Source organism: Camelus dromedarius, chromosome 21 (genome assembly GCF_036321535.1).
Source record: "Camelus dromedarius isolate mCamDro1 chromosome 21, mCamDro1.pat, whole genome shotgun sequence".
In the NCBI taxonomy this organism is placed as follows: domain Eukaryota; kingdom Metazoa; phylum Chordata; class Mammalia; order Artiodactyla; family Camelidae; genus Camelus; species Camelus dromedarius.
The window spans coordinates 6,350,273-6,372,303 of record NC_087456.1 but is presented as its reverse complement, the minus strand read 5'-3'; the positions used below and the strand labels follow the sequence as shown (position 1 = coordinate 6,372,303).

General features: G+C 53.2%; 1 protein-coding gene across 3 annotated transcripts in view; it reads left to right on the top strand.

Moving 5' to 3' along the window:
• Positions 1–3,773: 3,773 nt before the first annotated feature.
• Positions 3,774–22,031, top strand: part of LRRN2 (leucine rich repeat neuronal 2) — a 60,457-nt gene continuing 42,199 nt past the window's right edge. For all 3 annotated transcript variants that reach the window (XM_031438758.2, XM_064477102.1, XM_031438760.2), the window contains exon 1: positions 3,774–3,863. The gene's annotated coding sequence lies outside the window, so the exon portion shown is untranslated. The remainder of the gene's footprint in view (positions 3,864–22,031) is intronic.

Below are 22,031 nucleotides of genomic sequence, written 5' to 3'. Positions count from 1 at the left end.
AGCCTGAGGACCACTGCTCTGGGGCCACACTCTCTCCCTGTTTGGGTCATTGGTGGAACAACAGTCCTCAGTGACTCCAACGGCCTCATCCAGGGCCTCCTGAGGTGGGGGCTGGGCAGAGGCTGCATCCAGCAGTGGGGGCTCCACTGAAGGAGGTGGCACCACACCCTCCCACCAGCCTCCCTTCTCTGACTTGGCTCATCTGCCAGGCTCCAGGAGGACCCCCTCCTCTCCTCACGCCCCCTACCACACAAACAGCACACTACTAGCCCTGTGTCTGATCCCTACATTAAAGAACCAGTGGAGTTGAGCCAACCATCATTTGTAGGGGTGTGTAATCCCAGCATCCTTCTCCCAAGACACTCTGGTCTCACAGAGTCCCAGGCTTCCTGGCAGTAAGTTATGCATAGCTAAGCCTAGAGATTAAACTTGGTGGGCAGAAGGTCAGTAACAGGGCCATTAATCCTCTGGGTAATTACCTAAGAGCTTCCAAAGGACCAAACTGACTATCCATTTTTCCCAGGGAAGAATCTGGCTCAGAGTGGCAGTCATGGGAGATAAGTTGAGAGAGAGAGGGGACAGGGGGAGAGACAGAGAGGGAGAGAGAGAGAGAAAGACTACCATTTACTGAGACATGCTATGTGCTAGACACATGTAACCCCTGTTACACCTCAAAGGAGCCTGTGAGTCTGGACGAACGCTCTTACTGCTGCTTTCATCTTAAAGACATGGTGCAGGGCAGTGGTTCAGCGCCTGGACTCCACCATCAGATAGCCCTGGTCCAGATCTCAGCTCTATTACATACTAGTTCTATAAATGTTAAGCCTTTTTTTCTTCTTCCTGTCTCCAGAGACCTAGAGTTGGAATTTTCGACCAGCCAAGGTATAAATGTGCTTAGCATCATGCCTTACATGTAGCAGGTGCTCAACAAGTAGTAACTGCTATTACTCAAATTCCTATTTTTGCCCAGAAAAGAACTGGAGCTCAGAGAAGTTAAGCACTTTCCTGAAGCAACACAGAGTGAGTGATAAGCAGAGTTTCTAACCTCAGGCTCTAAAACCTACACTCAGTCCTACTGGGTTGTAAGAAATTTAGAGTTGGCTCAAGAGAAAGTTTCCTCCATTCTCTGCCCTCAGATGAACGCAGTCCCCAGCATGTGTCTTACAGGGCCTGCCACTTAGGAACCAGCCAAACGGCAAACGTGCCTTGCTTTTACCCCACTGATTCTTCAGTAATCAGTTATTGAACATCTACTATAAAGCACTAGTCTTGATCTGATGCTGTGTGGGACAGTTTTAGCCCCCCAGAAGTTTACCATCAGCTTGGGAGCTAAGACCCACTACGCAGCATGCATAGGAGTGACACTTGAGTGTCACTGAGCTGGTAAAGGACTGGTAACGTTTCCTCCTTTCCATAATCAGTCTAAATACATTCACATTGTCATTCTGGATGGTGAGGTGTCTCCACTGAATTGACAAGGGACCCCAACACTCATGCTCAAAAGCTTGGAGTCAAGTTTTGAACTCTTTCAATTAGTCAGTGTCAAAATTCTGCCAAGTCTTCCTTACAAAGACCCATTGCATTTACTCTCCATTCTCACTGCTCCCCTCCCTTCATTCCCACACAGCCTCCTCACTAGCCTCCCACCTTCCTGCCTCTTTCATCCCAAATCATACGTGCATGAGGCCATGGTCAAATTGCTCAGCCTGGAAATCCAGGCTTTTCATCAGCTACATCCACTCTGTGGACCCAATACTGAGTTGTAGCAAGGGCACTGTGGTTCCAAGAAGAGGGTTCAAATTCTGCCTGTAGATCTTAAACTCTCTGAGCCTCTATTCTCCTCTGTTAAATGGGGTAAGAGTCAACTCAGAGGATAAAATGAGAGAGATGTGTGGAAAGGCTTGGCATCCAACAGTAGCTCTATAGATGCCTTCCATTGCCCCATACCCTCCAGGTAACCCATCTGCTCTGCTGGTTTCCACTTTCCTGCATTTGCTGGTCCCTCTTTTCACTGCCAGTTCAAATCCTATCCCTCCATCTGGGCTCAGCTTGAAGCTCAACTCCTCCATAAAACCTTTCATGAATAACCCTAGCCTATAACAGCCTTTTCTTTCTGTATTTCTATGGCACTTCCTTTGCCTTGAAATGTTAAAATTTGTTTCATATAGTTCCAACTTGTCCCTCTAAGCTCCTTGAAGCCATTATGCCCCACAGCAAGGGTGGAAGGTGGGGGCATGGGAGTGGCTTAGGAAGTACAATGGGAACTTAATATGTGCTTATTGACCATATGAAGGCGAGAACTCCCTCTGTGCACAGAGAACACACAGACCTCCAAGCCGATTTGATAAAAGCCTCCAGGACGGAGTTACCATTGGCTGTGTCCTTGGAGAAGACAGAGCCAGAAACCACAGTTCCTGTTCTGTCTGGAGCTCAACTTACAGGAGGCACTGAGCTCAATCCCTGGATGCCTTCCTGGATGAAGGAAGGCAGACGGGACACTCTTCCTGGCAGGACTCCCATTCCTTGGGCTCCACTCCACCTACTCCCGTATGGTTGCTTCTGCAGGCTCTGGTCAGATCCCATCAGTGGGGTGTGACCTGTCATGAACCTGGGCTTGTCAGTCCATTCTGAGTGGTCCAGGTTGAAGGCCCCATTAAGGCCTGGGCCTCAAGTAGTTGGCTCCAGCAGGAGAGCCACTCTCCTAAGCCCGGACCAGTGACAGTGACCCAGACTTTCTAAGCCACCAGGTAGCAGCCCCGCACCCGCCTTCCGCATCCTGCCCTCCTTTCCCAGTGTTCACAGCGTCCAGCCTGCAGGAGGGACAGCCCCCACAGCCAGGCCCTTGAGTGGGCGGGCCAGTTCCTGCCTAACACCTATGTATGTACCTTGATGTCTTTGCTAAGGGTCAGGATGGGAGCTTCCAGAATGGCAGAGCTGCCCAGGTCAGAGGGCAATGCTGGAAGGGAATGAGAACTGGTGGTGATGGGGGGTTGGGTGGGGTGTAATTCACTCCATTCTTTAGGATGAAAGGTGCCTGTCCCGTGGACAAATTCTAACCCACTCTCTGCATTCCTAAGTCCGCCGTTAACTTGGGGGAGGGTAGCACCACGCAAAGCAAGAGCCTATGCCTGTGAGCTGCACCCATCCTCTGAAAGCTGCTTGACTTCCCCTCTGTCCTCCTGGCCTTTGCGAGAGAGAAAGAGGCAATATTAGAAGAGCTGTCCCCTTCCCCTCTCAGATCCAGGCGCTGTGCCCCCTTCTTCCTTCGGCCAAGCCTTGCGGCTAAAGGCCCAGAACATCACCGGCCCCAGATACTCAAGCCTTAGCATCTGGCCCCACCCAGCCCCTCCCTCCCGGGTGTGGAAGTGTGTTAGGGAGAGGGGCCTCTGGCCACTCAGGAGTTAAAATGGCAGCGGGACTGGAAGAGGGGGGGTGGCGTGGCAGGCAGACGGGGAGGAGGCGACCGGAGTGGGCTGGGGAGGTTGGGAGAGCGGCGGAGCTGCGAACGAGGAAGGCGAGCGAGAAGCCGGGAGGAGGGGCGCGCGGCGGGCGCGGGGCGCGGCGGGGGCCTGCTCACTGCGCTCGCTCGCGGGCGGCGCGCGGAGAGGGCGCCGGGTCTCGGCCGCCAGCCTCGGGGCGGCGCGGGTGGGAAGGTGGTCCTTCTGCCGTCGTCGCCCTCACACGGCTCAGCCCCGGGACCACTCCCAGGAAAAGTCCGCGGCGGGGAGGCGCCCGCGGCCCGGCCCCGGCCCCGGCCCCGGCCCCGGGCTGCGCGGGCGGCGCGGACCAACCCGGCCCACAGCCCCAGCACAGGCGGGAGCCGAGCGGCGCGCGGCGGCGCGGGCAGCGGACGGCCGCCCCGGGTGAGTGTGCGGCCCGCGGCCGGGCGGTCCCCCGGGCGGCGGGGCTGCGGGCCCCCGGCGGGGGCTGGGGGAGGGGCGCGCTTCCGCCGCGACGCCCGCAGCGGAGCCGGGGACTCGGGCGGGGAGGCGGCCGCGGGCGGGGAGGGAAGGTGGACTGGAGACTGGAAAGAAGGGTGCCGCCTGCGCGGGCTGGACCCGAGGAGGGGGGCGTTTGGGCCTGAACCCACCCAGAGAGGCACGAACCGCCCCAAACTGTTGCTGGGCAGGCAGAGCGGGGCCGGGAGCTGTCGGGGAGGTGGCAGAGAGGTTAGGGAGGGCGTGACAGGGGCGGACTCGCCGGCGGGAAGCGCTCCAGAGCCGGGGGACTTCCCCTTTCCTTGCAGCTCGGGTGTCTGTGCGGAGGGACTGGGTGGCCTTGGCGTCCGTCCGAAGTATCCGGAACCCGGAGCCAGGCTCCTCCCGGGCCGGCAGGGGGTCTGTCCGCAGCCGGGGATGGGACCTTTGGGGTGGGGGATGGGCCGGCCTCGGGCTCAGCCTGCGGGCCCCGGGAGTGGGAAGCCGAAAGGAAGGCCAGCTCGGGCCCACCGCGGCGCCCCGCAGGCGGGAGGGGTTGGCCAGCCACAGGTGGTGCGTCTGTCCTGCGGGCGAAGGGCGGCGCAGGCTCCGGCTGCCCAGCCAGCGAGGAGCCGCCGGGTGATGGGGAACTGAGCTCGTTTGGGGGCTGAGCTGAGAAGCTAAAGAGGTGCCGGAGACCTGGACCCTGGGGGGTGGGCGCCGGGGGCGTTGTTGTGCACCCGCTCTGTCCCTGTCCTTCCTCCCCCACCAAAGGAACAGGAAGGAAAATGTCAGCTGGGCTTTGTGCTCTGTTCTCAGGCTGCCGCAGCTCCCATCTGTTGGAGCCAACGCAGCTTCTAATTGGGCAACTGGCAGGGTCGGGAGAGGCTGGGCCGGGCATAGCGCTCAGTTGCCAGAGATGGACCCGACAAGCCCTCTACTTGAAGACCCCAGGAGGTGGGGTGGGAGAGAAAAGAGCCTCCCCAGGTCAGGGGAGTGGAGGTGGCCCTCTGCCAGCTTGGTCACTATCTTTGGGGAGATCTGGGTCTTTCCATGCACTCTGTCACATGGCAGGCTCCCCCTTCGCTGCCAGCTTGGGAAGGGCTCTGGCCCATGTCCTGTTCCTGAATGAGAAGGCGGGGATCCCTTCCCACTGCTCCTTAATGGTCTCTCCAACAAAGAGCACTGGGCATGGGGTGGGCAGGGCTGTGTACAGGGCGCTGAGGCCTCCTTGCCTCTGGGCCCTGCTGATCAGAAAAAAGTCACATGTGGGTGGCCTGACCCACTTTCCTGGCTGGCCAGGTGCCCTTGTAGGTTGAAGACAGAAAGAGAAGGGCACAGCCAGGGGTCTGAGCCTTCTAGGCCCCTTTCTTTCTCCTGGGCTGGCTTACACTTTTGTCCTTCCTGCCTCGGGGGAAGGGGTCCCTCTGGACTTGAGATGAGACCTCATTATTTGGAAAGGGTAAAACTGAAGGCCTCAGGCGTCAGGGTTTGAGACCTGCCTAGGGTCTGGCAGGCACCTGGCATCTAGAAGCACCCTGAAATACGCACCCTCCCCCTGCACAGCCCACCGCGAAGGAGACACCGAGTGCCAGGGGTAACGCAGAGGTCTGCTAAAATGAATTCCACCCAGGCTGAGACAGCAGGTTTCCTCTGTAACTCTCCACAGTTCCTCCCCACTACCCATTCTTTATTCCTTTTGCCTCCCCGCTTCTGCTTCCTCCTTTCTCCTTCACTCTTCACTCTCTTTCCCCCTCAAGCATCTCTTCGTCTCTCTCCCTCCCTCCCTTCCAGGTCTCCACCTTTGTCCCCTTCTCTTCTGTATACTGCAGCTTCAACCACAAGCCGAGCACTCGGCCCCTGAGCATCCTGGCTCCTGAGCATCCTGACGGTGGGAACGCATGCACTGTTGGCTCTGCTGCATCCCCTTTGCAGAGGAGGAGCCTGGGTGGCGGGCCTGGCAGCTGCATTCCCCTGGCACGGCTCCTGTATCCTGCCATTTGCCCCTCCTAACCACCCTCTTTTTTTTTTTTTCATTTGGAAGGAGAAAGAAAATCTATTGCTTTTTAAAAATAATTATGTATTCAACACTTTATTGAGTACCTACTCTGTGCTTAGCACTATTTTAGGAGCTGAGGATACAGCAATTAAACAAACCTCCATATCTCAGGGCAGAACTGAACTTGTGTCTGGACCGCCCAGCTGATTAGTTCTGGGCCTACCAGGCTCTTTCGAAGATCCAGTGGTTGCGGGATTGGGCGGGGGAAGGGTGTGAACAATCCCACTGAGTTGTCGTCACCCTCATACTGAGTGACCTCTAGTATGACAGACCCATCTCCTTACAATAAACCAGGTACAGCAAAGCTTACAGACCCAGGGTCATCCTGCCCTTAAGACATTTCCGACCTCAAAGGATGGACCAGCTTGTGTCTCACCATTTATCTGGAGGGCTGAGTAGAAGGGAGAAAGAAACATTTATTATTGAGCATCTATTAAGCACCAGTCATCAAAAATTATCTCATTCATTCCTCCTGTCAGCCTTCTAAGATCTGGATAATCATCCCATGCTTTATAGCCAAGGACATTGAGGACCAGAGAGGATAAACCATATGTCCAAGGTCACAAAGGTCTCCATTTGCAATCACAGTACATTGGCCCCTATATCTGTGGCATCTGGTAGCTTATACAGTTATTTGAAGATTACATTTTAACTGAATTTTTCAGGAGCATGCCTTGTCTCCTCAGAATATTAGAATATATAAGGATTTGCTGAATGGTTGCACAAATAAGCTTTCTCAAGGGATCAGGGAAGGCTTCCTGGAGGAGTTGGGACCCTGTGAGAGGAGGCAGGGAGGGCAGTGGATCTTCTGGATCCCACACAGATCTATAACAAACTCTACGCAGGCAGTCACACACACACACACACACCCACACACCCCCACACACACACCCACCCACACCCCTGCAGGCAGACACACACACACACACACACCCCTGCAGGCAGACACACACACACGCAGACACACACACACACACACACCCCCGCATCCAGGTGGTGTTGATGGGAAATCGCTGTTTTCATTCAGGGTCAGTGTGTAAGAGCTTGGATGGCCAGTCTGATGAGTCCATGTCACTGGTGTTCTCAGCCTCCTTGAGCAACTCTGGATTCTAGAAAAGCTCCCAGGCAAAGAACAGAGGATGGGAGGCTTTCAGGCCTGCAAGAACTACAGGGAAGGGTAAGGACAGTGGGTGGAGGCTGGATAGAGCAGGAAAAGGGGAGAGTGACCTAGGAACAGGCAAAAGCAGAAGATAAACAGAAACGAAAAACAGAAGGTAGGAGACGTGCAAGAAAAGTCACAACTCGCAGAACAGACAGCAGCGTGCGGGGGGATTGCTAAGGGAGGGCGACTAAGAAGAGTGCCTTTATGTGATGCTTCCCAGAGGGCCTTGGTCTCTCCGTCCTGCACCTCAGAGGCTGGAACATTCACCCGGTTAGCCTCATGCAGGCGTTTGCTTCCTCGGTCAGCCTGTCGTTCCCAAGCACCTACTGTGCACTCAGCCCTGTGCTGGGGCCAAGGCCAAAGACAAATTAGATTCCCTGCCTTCCAGGAATTCACAGCAAGAGCATAGAGCTGGAGCCCCACTGCTGGAGCTCGTGTCCAGGCCCCTCCACTTACGGCTGGGTGACACTGGGCAAGTTATCGAACCTCTCTGTGCCTCGATTTCCTCATGTATAAATGCGATAATAATAGTACCTACTTCATAGAGTTGTTATGATGATTAAATGAGTCAATACATGTACCGAGCTTAGAACAGCGCCTGGCATAGTAAATGCCACGTAAGTAGTAGTATTGTCATTACTGTTAAGTGAGGAGGGGAGGAGGCTATAGCTCAGCGGCAGAGCGCATGCTTAGCAAGCACAAGGTCCTGGGTTCAATCCCCAGTACTTCCATTAAAAATAAATAAACCTATCCCCCCCCCCCCAAAATGGGTTCAAAATCCAAGGGAACTATGAAGTGAGAGAGTCAGTCTTACAATAATGAAACAAATGCTGTAATACAGGGATAAGCAGATAAAGAGGTGACTGTCTCCATCTGCAGCTTAGGAAATGGTCCTCCAGGGACATGATACTGGGGCAAGGCTTGAAAACAGCCAGGCGGAGGTGGTGGCCTGGAAACCCTGAGGCCCAGGAGTCGTTCGTGCGTGGAGAGGGGCCATGTTGTGCGCGCGCCTCCTTCTGTGGGTACCAGCAACACTTCGGCCAAAACCCGCTTCAGCCTCTTTGTTTCCAGTGCTCGGAGCTGAGCCTCCAGCAGGACTGACAGGTTGCCCAGAACATCCTCACACTCTCCAGCCTAAAACAGTTGGCCTTTGGGCAGGGGACCTGGTGCCTCCCTGCTGGGATTGGTCTCATGACCATGGCCTCCCAAGCCGTCATCAAGCAGTCTCTGCTCCAAAGCCAGAGCCGCCCTGGCCCTTGTCCTCTGGCTTCTTGCACTTCTGGGGGCCCTGGAGACACCTTGGCCTGAGGGACCTGCCTTTTAGATGGTGAGATGAACCAGGCTTGATTTAGAATTCGGTTCCTCTCTGTACCTTTCTTCCACCCACACCTCCCCCGCTGCTCAGCATTTGATGGACTTGAACTGGGTTCCATCAAGATGAAGAGCTGGCAGAGGGTTCCTGGGGCACTGACAGTTCCTCGGCCTCCCCCTCGCGCACTGCAGTGGCACTAATTCTGGTAGCTGGCGTTTACTGAGCACTTACTGCGTGCCAGGCACTGTGCCATGGCTTCACCTGCATGATCCCCTTAAGTCCTTAAAAAATACCCCTTTGGGTGGGTCCTCTTGTTATCTTTGATTTAAACGTGAGGAAAACGAGACTCAGAGAAGTTCAGTAACTTGCTCAAGGACATGTAGCTAGAAAAAGACCAAGGGAGGACTTAACCTTCTCTCTGACCCAAGGGCTGCTCCTGAATGCCCCCCAGAATCCAGAAGCCCTCGTGCCTGGAGGTTGCTCTGGGGGCATCCAGCTCATTCTCCCCCCGCCCCACAGTGAGAAGCTCCCCGAGTCCTGTCCAAGCCAGGCACTGCCTGTCCCTGTTTGGGGACCTTCAGAGAGGGTCTGCCCTCTGCCTCCTCCCATTGTCTCATGGAGAGCCAATGTTGTCTCCTCCTGTCTCAGCCAGCTGCACTGGGGGCCACATGGAGCCAGTGGCCTCAGAGAAGCTGGACCCTGAGAGTCAGTCCCCAGGGCCACAGTAGTGGGAACTAATGCAAAGGTGACTTTTGGGAGATGTGAGGATGGGGTACAGACCCCAGACAAGGTGAAGGGAGGTGGGGTGGCTTGGGGTTAGCACTGTCACCAGGGTGTCTCTAACAAGGGAGTCTCGTGTGTTTTGGGAAGAACAGGTACATCTCACAAGGCAGATCCTTTGGGAGCAAACACGTGGAAGAAGGGACAGCGATTGTTAGGCAGCCAGCATGGGTCCCCCAGGAAAAGTGGGTCTGCCTTACCGCATCCTTTCAAGGGGGAAGAAAGGGATGAGGAGAGAAGAAAGACAGGGAAGGCTGTGTCCCTTTATAAAGTGTTCTCAAAATGAGCATCTGAGGTGGGTGACGGAAGTGTCTGTCTTTGGTGATGCCCAGGGGACGGTTCCACCACAGAGGGGCCGCTGATGGGCACACTAGGAACTTAAAAGCGGTGTGTGCGGAGGGGATGGACTTGACACTTTACCTTACCTGGCGGTCACCCCCACCCCCTCACCTTCTGCTTCTGGACAGACCTCCCAGTGGGATGAAGGTCACTGGGGTTCACACACACAGCTCCAGGCCTTTCAGCCTCAGAAAGTGCTTCCCCAGAGTTGGTCCAGGGGCGGAGTGGTAGAATCCCACACATAGGGGGGCACCTACCAGGTTCCCTGTCCAAGGCCCATCCTCAGCCGGGCCTCGGCCATCTCAGACCCAGGGTGGGACTGGGTCTCCCTAGTCAGCAAGCATTTATGAGTATGTGTGCCAGGCACTGGGGGTGTAAACAGCAGTGAGCAACCAGAGATGCGGCCCTCATGGAGTTTATACTTTAAATTTATTGTCTGGGGAAACAGTAAACCAACAGTACAGTTGGCCCTGGAACAACACAGGTTTGAAATGCACAGCTCCACTTACACGTGGACTTTTTTCATTAGTAAATACTGTAGCACTACACGACGCCATCCGCAGATGGCTGAATCTCTGGATATTGAGGAACTGCAAATATAGAGGGCCGACTATAAATTATATGCACACTTTCAGTTGTGCAGAGAGAGATCAGTGCTCTGAACCCCCGCATTGCTCACGGGTCAACTATATGTTAGAAGGTGGCAGGTGCTAAAAAGATAAAGCCAAGAAGGGGGATAGGAGAGTATTGTTAGGAAGAGGAGAGTTTGTAGCTTTGCACAGGGAGACCTCGCTGAAGAGGCGACGTAAGAGTGAAGATGACGTGGAGACCGGGTGGTAAGGATGTGCCTGGCACTGCAGGTGCGAGGGCTCAGGGGCGGGACTGCACCTGGTGGGCTGGAGGGGTGTGGAGGAGGCCAGACCTCAGGGAGCCCTGGAGCTGGGGTGAGGAGTTGGCTGTTTTCTCTGAGTGAGGTGGAGCCTTGGCAGGGTTTAGGGCAGGGGTGATAAGATCTGACCTTTTAAAACCCTAAGGCTGAAGGTTCATGGCCATCCATCTCCACATTTCACTAGGTGGCTGGCTCATCAGGAAGTTCTCCAGGCGCTGAAGCTAATTTAGTCAATCAGTACTGACCCACCAAGTCCTTTCGTGATGGGCACTGCCTCCTGGACAGTGGCGGGTGGGGTGGGGGAGAATAAAAAAGCAGAAGACACAGCCTTTACTGGTAAGGAAACCTACCAGTCAGTTGGAAAGGCAGAACTTAGACTCACAAGAAATAAGGAGGGAATAATATCAGACAGTATTTAAAACCAAGCGCTAAACTGTGTGATTTAGACTCTAAATGTTATCAGAACTGTGAGCTCTGTGTGGGAGTATATAGGGAACACGTCCTCGAGGAGGTACTGCTGATCTGGGCCTAGAAAACAGGGTGGGGGCTTGGATCTGCAGAGGGGAGGATTCTTGGGAGGGGAACTTGGAGCTTGTGGGGTGGGAGGGGGCCAACCAGGAGGAGGGCAGGTGAGTGGGAGTAAGGCAGCTGGTATGTGAGCTGCCGAGGGCCGCCGCTTCCTCTCTGGGGCAGCCCTTTCCCCCCCATCTGGGTTTCTCATGTCCCCTTTATTCTCACAGGGGACAGGTGGCAGCCCTCTGGAGCATCATTAGCCGGTGCGCTCGGCCTCTCCTTTGCAGAGCCAGCTGACCTGTCACTTGAAGCCCTCTTACTCTGAGAAAGTCTTGTTTCCAGCTCTCTGGTTATTTTCATGGGTCTGCTCTCTCATAACCCGGTGCCATCCATCAGTTCACCAGCAGCCCCCAGGGTCTGGGGCCCAGCTCTCTGGGATTCCCTTGAGCTCCGTCTCTCCGCCTCATCAGCAGCCGGCTTCTCTCCTCCCTCCCTCTCGCTGCCTGGGCTCCTGTCTGCTAGGTTACTCCTAGGACATTCCAGTTAGGGTCACAAATAGCGAAAAGGAGATGAAATCATGCCCAGAGGAGCCTGCATCCCCCATAAGGGGTGAATCTGTCTTTACCCTGGAGAGAGGCTTAGGGTCGGGCTTCCTTCTGATGTGCGGGGAGAGAGCACCCCCGGAGTGGAGTGGGATCCACTGGCGGTGCCCTCACCACCCAAGACACAGGCAGACGCTGCTCCTCCCTCCCTCTCTCCAGCCAAAGGGCAGGAGCCATGAGTCCCATGGGCAGAGCATTCTGCTCAGCAGCCTCCTCTCCCTCCCCTGGGCCCTCAGCAGCCCGAGAAAGGAGGGCCACCAGCCCTCCCCCAGGGCTCCCCGTTACCCCTTACTGATGCAGGCCTGAGCCAGGACCTTGCTGGAATCCAGAGGAACTGGAATCAGGGCCGGTTAGAGCCCCTCCCCTAACCATATGCTCTTGGGCATTTTTCTTAACTTCTCTGAGCCTCAGTTTCCTCATTTCTAAAGCTAAGTTAATAGTGCCCCCTCCATAGGGTTGCTAAGGATAAGGGCTAAGTTGTTGAAATGCTTATGAAGTGCTCAAAGCTTGCCTGCATTTATCTCACTTCATCCACAGAACAACTGTGAAGTAGCTGTCATTTCCCCCCATTTTTCAGTCGAGGAAACTAAAGCTGGGAAACATTAAGTCACTTGCCCGAGGCCGCACACAGCCAGCGAGTGGCGGAGCCAGAATTCAGCCCCAAAGCTTTGGGACTCCAGAGCCCTGGTTCTCAACCACAGCGTTCAACGAGCTAACCCGTGGAAAGTGCCTGCTACAGAGTAGGAGCTCGATAAATGCTGGTTCCTTTTCTCCTGCCTCCCCAGGGCTGTGCCTCCAAAAAACATAACTCTCCCTTACTGCATCACATTTCTGTCCCGGGATCCCCTGGGACATTCTAGAAGTAGGAATGGGAACGAGCTGTTGCTTTATACCGAGGTGGGGAAAGGCTGAGCGAGGGTGAGTAATCTGCATAAAATCATAAAACACCAGGGCTGTGATTAATACCCAGGGCACCTCTCTCATAAGAGTTTTTGTTATTCAGCCCCACCAGGTCGCAGGCAGAGAGTATCTTGCAGAGGCAAGAACAGAAGTTGTGCCGTATGGGAGGGGAGTGAGAGGCCACCATCGCCCCCAGGGGCAAGTGTTGATCCCTGTGGGCCTGGAAAGATGCTAGAGGAGCATGCTGAGGCCTGTGCTTCCTGAACTTGGGCGCTGTTTCTAGAGTTTATTGCAAACCATCTGGGGACTCGTCTGGATGAATTTAGGAAGGGGACAGTGTTGAAGGTCACAGTGTGGGAAGAAGGGACGCCATCTCAACTTTATGACTATCAAATCCAGACACCTTCTGCACCAGGCGCAGTGCCAAGGGATGGGAATGGGTAACAGGGAGCAAAGGGAAACAAGGTCATGGCCTCAGGGGCCACCCAGTCTGAGGGGAGCAATCACTGGGCACGCGTGCACACATGGCTCCATCTGACCCGCCTGGAAGTAAGAACAAGGACAGACAACTGCAGGGTCATTGAGTATGTGGATATAGACGGAGCAGAGGGGAAAGAGTTGAGATGGTGGATTCCCTGAAACGTCCCTCATGCTTTCCTCTCTGGAGACCTCTTTTCTGGTGGGCACAGAGCCCCGTTTCAGCATGCCCCACCCGGACAGCCCAGGGCTGCCAGCATTCACATTTAATGGGCCGGCCCCTGAGTTCCTCTCAGTTTCCTTATGAGGATCCCCCAGGGAGAAGAGGAGGAGACCAGGTCATAGCATTTAAAACTGGTGGCAGCTGAGAGTCCTCTGGTCGTGTGGCTTTCAAACATCTCTGGATCCATTTTTCAAGGTTAAGTTCTATGTGTGCGAGGCAGAACAATGACCTCCCAAGGATGCACACCTCCTAACCCCTAGAACATGTAAATATGCTATGTTACAGGGCAAAGGGAATTAAGGTTGCGAGTCAGCTGAAACTAAAGAGATTATCCTAGATTATCAGGGCGGGGGGCATGTAATCATGAGTCCTTTAAACGTGGAAGAGGGAGGCAGAAGTCAGTGTCAGAGTGAGGAGATGTAAAAAAGACTTGACTGGCTGTTGCTGGCGTTGAGCGCGGAAGGGGCCGTGAGCCAAGGAGTGCAGCATCTCTAGAAGCTGGAGAAGGCAGGGGAATAGACTCCCCCCTGGAGCCTCCACAGAGGAACACAGACTTGCTGACACCTTGGCTTTAGCCCAGTGAGACCCATTTTGGACTTCTGACCTTTCAAAGTGTAAATAATACATTTGTGTTGCTTTAAGTCCCTGAATTTGCAGTGATGTGTTAACATCAGCAACAGGAAATTAACACAGGCTGCTGTGGTTGGAGCCAAGCCGGTGGACCAGAGCCCCATGGACTTGGCCTCTTCCTGACCCTTGACCCCGGAGGGAACTGCTTCACAACTTGGAGGCTCTGAAGAGCCCAGTTTGATATACACTGTGTCAAAAACACAATCTGGTTATTTTCCTGATGATGACACCAGGGCCCAGAGAAGCAGGGGCTTTGTTGGAGGTCACACTGGGCTGATGGACTCCGTCCAGGGCCTGCTGCTGTCAGAAATCTCGGGTGCTTGCCTGCATTCTCTCATCCATTCATCTATTTGAGACAAATGGATATGTGTGCCTTTGCCCACAAAACCCTCGGCGCTATGCTAAGGACTGGGCAGAAGCACGAGTGAGTTACGAGTTCTGGAAGATGGGAGAGAGTGTGGTTGAGTGCTGGTCCTGCCCTCAGCCCCTCGCTGAGGGGCTTCTTCCTCCAGACACAGGCCAGCAGCTCGGGTCGCTCAGGTCGCTCAGGGCTGTCAGCTTTCCTTGGCTCCGTGCTGGTCCCTGGGTGGCTTTATCTTGGTCGCCTCCTCTGGGTGGAGACACAGCTCTATGAGGGATAGGGCTTGGCCCACTGGCCCAGGCTGCACCTGCCCTCTGGCAGCACACAGGGCCTTGAGGAGAGGGGGTTGGAGGCGACAGAGCCTGGTGCCCCACCCGAAATCAGCACCCTGCTAGGGCCTTATCTCCCCTCTGCCAGGTGGTTTGGCCTTCCCAGCTCCCCCCACAGCACACCTGAGCCACGGGCCGGCCCCCAGGGCTGCCAGCTCTGGGTGTCGGTCTCCATGGCAACCCCACATTTGCCTTCTGGTTTCTAATGACTTATTGGCATGTGTGGTAATTTGCGGAGCTTGGCAAGCAGAGCTAGGGGGCTTGTGAGGGGAGGGGCGGCTGCAAGGGGGACTTGGCAGTGGGGAGGGGGTTCAGGTTTGGGATGGTGATGGAGGCACACCTTTCTTCCCACCCCTCCCTTCCTTTTCCCTGCTGATTAATATCTGGAGTAAGGGAGCTGCTTCAGGTCCAGGGTCTCCCCTCTCTCAGGAGCATCAGCTCTCTCCAGGCCCCTGAGATGGTGACAGATGGACAGACAGATGTAGAGCACAGCTGCTCACCTGTCAAGCAGCGACCAGCAGGAGTGAGGGGCTGACAGCCATGTTCATCCATGCAGGTCACCACTAGTGTTTTCTGACACTCTTCTGCCTGCTCCCTGGGCCCGGTAGTCGCTCTCCCTTGTGGGGAGGGAGCAGGGGTGGCGTATCCACAGGACAGGCCCTTGCAGCTTCTTGGCCTCTCACACACTCAGAGATCCCAGCCAGGCAGCACTGAATGAAATGCCAGATTGCATAGGCAGTGGGTGAACCAGCCAAGCAATCAAAGGGGGAGAGATGAGCGAGGGCCTGACCCTCTCCACTTCCCCTCTGCAAAGCTTACCCAACCTCAAAACTGCTTCCCCAGGGCAAGGCAGCGGGGAGCCGCCGACTGTGCCCGCAGTCTTTCCGCACACTTCCCTGCCTCCCCCTTTGCTCCTGTCTCCTTTCCGGCCTCTGTATCTGTGATTGGAAGAAGCAGTCTGGTATGCTGAAAAGAGCTCCATCTTTAAAGTTGGATACCTCTGGGTTAGAATCCTGGAGCCACTCATTGTCTACCAGCTCTATAACTTTGGACATGTCTTAACCTCCCTTTGTTTCAAGCCTCAGTTTGCTTATCTGTAAAATGGGGTTAACATACCCATTTCCCAGGGTTGTGAAAATGAAACCAGCTCAGACTTCAATACTTGGCACATAGTAGGCACCAATAAATATTAAAGAATTAAAAAACTTATCTTCTATCTACTCAAATAGATAGGAGCAAAGTGATCAATAATTTAAAAAATTCTGGTGGGCTTGGTACGGTTTTCTTTTTAAAATATTTGAGAGTAGTCTTCATTTACTCAGTAAATATTTACTGAGCATCTACTGTGTATAAAGTACTGGGCCAGGTGCTGGGTCTTTCCTAATATTTCACGATTCAGGTGCAGTTAGGTTGCCTGTGCATTCTCCAAGCACAGAGCATTCGCCAGCAGATGGAGGGGGAGGCCAAGGAGGGCTAGGAGCAGAGAGAAGGTGGCCCAAGGTCACCCACGTAGAGATCTTCCATGGATTTCTGAGAAGTGGCTGGCCTCAAGAGAAAAGTCTGCATTATGAAGGCTCTGTCCGGGTCATGTGCAGTGAGACGTTCTGCCTGGCTCCTCAGAAATGGTGAGTCTGTTTTTAGAACTGGAAAACAGATGAAGGAGCCAGTGGGAGCTTGCTCCTCCACTTCCATAAGCTGCTGCTGAGGCTTGAGGGGGCCACCGGCCACCACCCAACCAGCAGACGGGAGAGGAGCAGGTGCACCTGCCCTCACCTGGGCATCTGAGCAGATCACAGCTCGCTCAGCTGGTGCTGGGAGGGAGGCAAGGAGCGCAAGGGGGAGCTGGGAGCTTGGCTCCCATCTCTGCCAGCAGATGGACTTCTGCCTGCAGCAAGAGTCTGTCTCTTCTTCTGTCAGCCTCCCTGCAGCCTCGTCCAAGATGGAGCACCAGAGATGCGCAAAGAGAATGTCAGAGACGGCTGGAGCCCTGGAGAGTGTCTGGCCCACACCTCTCCACCCTCTCGTTCACAGTACAGCACACAGACATGACCACAATGGCTCAGACTCGGACTGCCCCGAGGGCTAAGGGGATCAGTGTCTCAGCACACCCCTAACCTATCTTTGGCTCCCTGACATTGGTGAGGGAGCTCTAGCTTAGCCAGTTCCCCCAACCGTTTTTATTGATGCGAAATCTGAGGCCCAGGGAAGGGCAAGGACTTGCCCAAGGTCACACAGCATGTAAGTGTCATCAGGACTAGATATAAAATCTCCTAACTTCTGACCCTGTGCTGTATCTGTTACCTCTCCTCAAGATCCTTCCACTTTCTTTCCTGACCTTTCACTCTGGAGAACGTACTTCAGGTGCAAGGGAGCATAATTTCTCTAAGAGATCATGACTCCCCAAATCTCATAAAATCAGGCTGCATCTTCCCCTCCCCCGTGTCATCACCAACCACCCTTTTGTTCCGTGAAGCCTTCGGCATCTTCCCGTAGACATCCTCGTCTTTCCAAGTCCATCCATTACCTTGGGTGAGACCAGTGACTGGATTCTACCCCTAGACCCATGGCTTCCCCACCTCAGCCACTCACTCCCAAGGGCACACCTTGATCTTGACATCACCTGAAAATCACTTAATGGAGCGCCCTGCCTGCTGGTCACGCCACCTCCTCGTCCCCAGCTTGTTGTCTCAGACTCCCACACAGCCACTCTTCAGCCTCATTGGGACCTTTGGTCTGTTGGTTCCTCTACTTTCTTGCCACCTGTTACCCTCCTCGGCCTTCCCTTCTCTGAGTCCAGATAGATCCCACATTCTATCACTTTGAGAACTCTCCTGCCAATATCCTAAACTCTCCTGACCCTCTGTCTTTTTATTGCCCCAGTCTGGCAAAATCCCAGTTCTGCATTAATCACTCTGTCTACTGCTTTCTGCCTGCAGCCAGATCACAGATCTGCTCGAAAAAGACACAAAATGAGGCAGATTGGTATCACCTCCCCAAATTCACCATCACCAACCCAGCTTATTCTTCAGAAGTGCCTGGTGTTTCTACCACATTCCTCTGGTTAGCTGTCTCCTGACTCTCCACAGTGACTGTCCCACACTCCCCTCCCCAGAACTCTACCTGCATCCTCACTCTCAGCCAAGGACCTCACCCCCTACTTCACAGGAGAACCGGGAGCGCACCTCAGCTCGTCCCACCAGACCCTCAGAGCCTCCGCAGCAGCTTCTCCTCCCTCCCCCCTGTCTGGAGAGAGGCGGCAACACTGCCAGTGCAGCCCCTTCCTCCACGGTGTTCCACACCCTGTCCTCTGGTCTCCTCGGGAACAGCCTTCCCGCCACGCTCAAGGTCCTCCCATCTTCAAAAACGACAACAAAAACAAAAACCTTCCTCAAGCCCAGCTCCACTTCCTGCCACGACCTTGTCTCTTCCCTCCTTATAAGCCAAGTTTCTTGGAAGAGTTGGCTCTACTCTCTCTCTTCATTTCTGCACCTCCCACTCCTTCCTCTGCCCCGCTTCAGTCTGGCCGCCTCCCCCATCGCTCCACTGAAACAGCTTTCCATATCACTAAAGGCAGGGAACGTTTTTTTTTTTAGTTCTCAGAAGCATTTTTCATTCCTTTCTGACACTTTTCTTTTCCCTTGGCTTCTCTGACCCCGTATTCCTGGCTTTTCTGGTTATTCCGAAGTCTTTGCTGACTCATCCTTCCCTTCTCTGCCTTGAAACGTTGTTGTTCCTTATGTCTGGTCTAAGGTACGCTCTCCTGACTGCATACCTGGCCCTATCCCATCTCACAGAAGCCTTCTGCTGTCAGCCACGTGCAGGTGACACCCAGAAGCACACCTCTAGCCGGCATCTTTTCAGCTGAGTTCCATAGCCTTATGTCCACCTGCCTAATTGACTGAGTTGCATTTCTTAAGAAACCTCAAACTCAGGGGGGAGGGTATAGCTCAGTGGTAGAGTGTGTGCTTAGCATGTACAAGGCCCTGGGTTCAATCCCCAGTACCTCCATTAAAGAGCAACAAGAACAACAACAATAATAATAATAAATTAATAACCCTAACTGCCTTGCCCCTCCAAAAAAAATTTTTTTAAGTAGAAAATTAAAAAAAGAAACCTCAGATTTGGTGTATCTAAAGGCAGAGTCACGATTCTCCTAAATCCCACTGCCACTCCACCCCTCCAGTGTTGCCTGGTTTTTAAATGGTGCCACCTCAAAGCAGTGCTGTATACCCAGAGTCTCAAACTGGGAGTCATTGTCAGCTCTTCCCATTATTCCCTTATATCCAGTCCATCACCAGGTCCTGTCTAATCTCTGAAACGGCACCCACATCCGTCCACTCCTCCCCATCTTCACAGTCTCCACTTTACTTCAGGCTGCCCTCACCTCTCACCTAGGCCACCGGAACCACCTTCGCACTGGCATGCCTGCATCCACACTTGCCTGTTCAGAATCCAAATAGCTGCTAGAATGATTTTTTAAGAGCACAAGTTGGATCTGGTCACAGTCTCCCATACTCTCAGAACTCGTCGGTGATCCGCAGCGCCCCCTCCTCCAACCTCTCGTGCTCTGCACGCTCACGTTGGCTTCTTTCCATTCTTTGACTGCTAAGCTTCTTTTTGCCTCATCATCTTTATGCACATGCTGTTCCCTGGCCCTCAGTCACTCCTCCCACTCCATACTTCTCCCTAAATTCTCGTTATCTTTCAGATCTCAGCTCAAATAACCCTTCCTTAAAAAAGCTTCCCCAGGGTACCTCCAGAATTTGATCAGGCCTCCGTTAAACACTTATAACATGCTAGATGCTTCCTTCATAACACACATCGTGGTCTCTGATTATATAATTGTGTGCTTATTAGATAAATGTCTGGCTCTGCCCCTAGACTATGACCCATGAGGGCAGAGACCCTGTCTGTTTAGTTCATCATTGTAACAGTGGTACCTGGCACAGAGCAGGCATTCAAAAAATACTTGGGGAGTGAATTAATTAGTGAAAGGTCTTTAAATACAGAAAGGATCTCATGAAAAAAAGCTGGAGGGGAAAGCTACCAAGAGGGTGGCCTCGGTAGACCAGATGGCCACTGCCTTGCTCGTGTTCTGCCATAGAAAGAAACAGGGCCCCTGCTCCTCTCCCCTTTCCTTTCCCATCACTGTCCTTCCCCCGCTAAAGACTTCGCCTAGATTCAAAGGAGATTTACTCTGATTTCCCAACCAGAGATGTAGACTCCTCTTCACCAATAGTTCTTTCAGGAACAATAACAGTCTTTCACATCTGAACAGTTGTTTACAGCCTACAAAGCTTTTCCACATACAATTATGATGTTCTGATTTTTTTTACGTCCTTTGAGCCACCCCTGCGAGGAAGCTGGGGTGTGTGTTATGATCACTTGTTTCACCACAGGGGTAAACTACTGCCCAGAAAGGGTTAGCAACTTGCTCAGAGTCAAGGGGCTGACCGACGAAGACTTAGACTCGAGCCTGGAGCCTGTGGCCTCACTGCTGTGCTGTCTGCATGGCTGCAGGTACGTTCCTGTAGGAGAGAGGCCGCTGCAGGTTCAGGATACCCACAGTAGTGGAAGGAGGACTGGTACCAAAAAACAAAGAAACCCTCATGGGGTGGGAACGAGGAAGTGGGTCTAGAATGTGATGGGCAGTTTGCGGTAGATTTACCCTTTGTGTGGTTAAGGCCAATCCAAGTGGGCTTTGCCGAGCCTGCGCTAGGCCTCCCACTTTTCTCATACTCGTGGTCCCTCACTCCGTGCCAGGACAGAGTGACTGATCAGGCTGAGTCCCAGGAGCAGGGCTGCCTGGAAAACCCAGAGTAAAGAACCGGGGTGGCTGAGGCCCATGTGGGACAGTGGCCCCTCATGCCTGCCTCCTGGGGGATGATGCCTGGGTTCTTGAGGCATACATGCCAGCCTCTTCCCTGCCACTCTCTGCCTCCTAAATGCGGAACTGAAACCAGCTGCCCCTGGTTCCTGGCCCTTCCCATGCTCTCCACACCTGCAAGCTTTGCTCATCTGTGCCTTCGCTGGGGTGCCCTTCACATGCTCCTCACCTGGCTGTCTCTTCTCATGCTTCAGTCCTCAGCTGTCGTGACATCTTTCCTAGGAAACCTTCCCCAAAGCCCCGAGACCTCCCATGTACCGAGCGCACTCAGCGCATCCTATTGAAAATCTCATTGCTGCGTCTTCCTCTTCTGCTGGACTGAAATCTCCTTAAAGACAGAGACTGCAACTTACGCGTGTTGGTGCTCCCAGCGCCTGGCACGTAGCAGTAACAATAGCAACGACACATGACAAAGTCTTGCTGTGTGCTAGGTGCTCTGTTAAGTGCTTTATATTAACTCATCAAACCTTAAAAATAACCTTACCCTGTAGGTACTATACCCTATTTTTAGAAAACCTTTTTCTTTTTAAATAAGTATAGATTCCCTGGAAGTGCAAAGAAATGTGCAGGGAAGTCCGGAGTACCCCTCATCCAGCCTCCCCCAGCGCTGACGTCTTACATAGCTGTAGTGCAGTATCAAAACCAGGAAACCGACGTTGGTAAAATTCATAGCGCTTATCCACATTTCATGTGTGTGTGGGTAGCTTTCCGTAACCACCACCACCACAATCAAGATACTTCACTGCACCATCACAAGGTCCCTGGCACTAACCTTCATAGCCACACACCCTCATCCCTGACCCCTGGCAACCACTAATGTGTCCTCTATATCTGTGATTTTTTTTTTTTAATTGAAGTATAGTCAGTTACAATGTCGGTTTCCGGTGTACGGTGTAATGTTTCAGTCGTCTATGATGTTATTTCAAATAACAAATGTTATTTGAACAAACAAATGTTATATAAACAGAATCATACAGTCTATAATCTTTTGCTATTGCCTTCTTTTTCATCAGCATAGTTTTCTCGAGGTTCATCCAAATTACTCCCCTAAATCAATAGTTTGTTCCCCTTTGTTGCTGAATAGTGTCCTGTGATTGGGATGTGCCGCAGGGTAGCCGCTCACCCACTGAAGTACATTTGCATTACCCCGTTTTCAAGTGAGAGAACTAACGTGCCCAGGGTCACTCAGCTAGTAAGTGGCATTTAATAAATGTTGAGTAATAGGCACCTAATAGATGTGTATTGAACTGAACTCAACTGAATGAGGGCACTTCATGCTCTTCTCCTAGTGCCCAGCCTGGTGTTTTACCCAGAGTAGGTGCTCAGGAGTGCTTGCCAGTGGGGATGTGGATGAAATAGCGTCTGTGTTTACATAGGTAGCGGTAACGTCTAACTTACCCCTGTGCCTTGACATTCACCAGACAGAAATACATTCCTCTCAGTACCTTACATGACCGCACTTTCAGTTTTACTTGGAATATCAGAAAAGGAAATTGGGGCAGTAAATATGATCACATACAGGGCTGGCATTTTATTACCTAAAATGCCCAAAGCTATTGGTTCCAAATTAATATACGCCTTATTGGCGTGGTATTTTGCATCTAATTTGCAGTTTGTACATTTTAACACCGTGCAGAGAAACCCTTCCAGC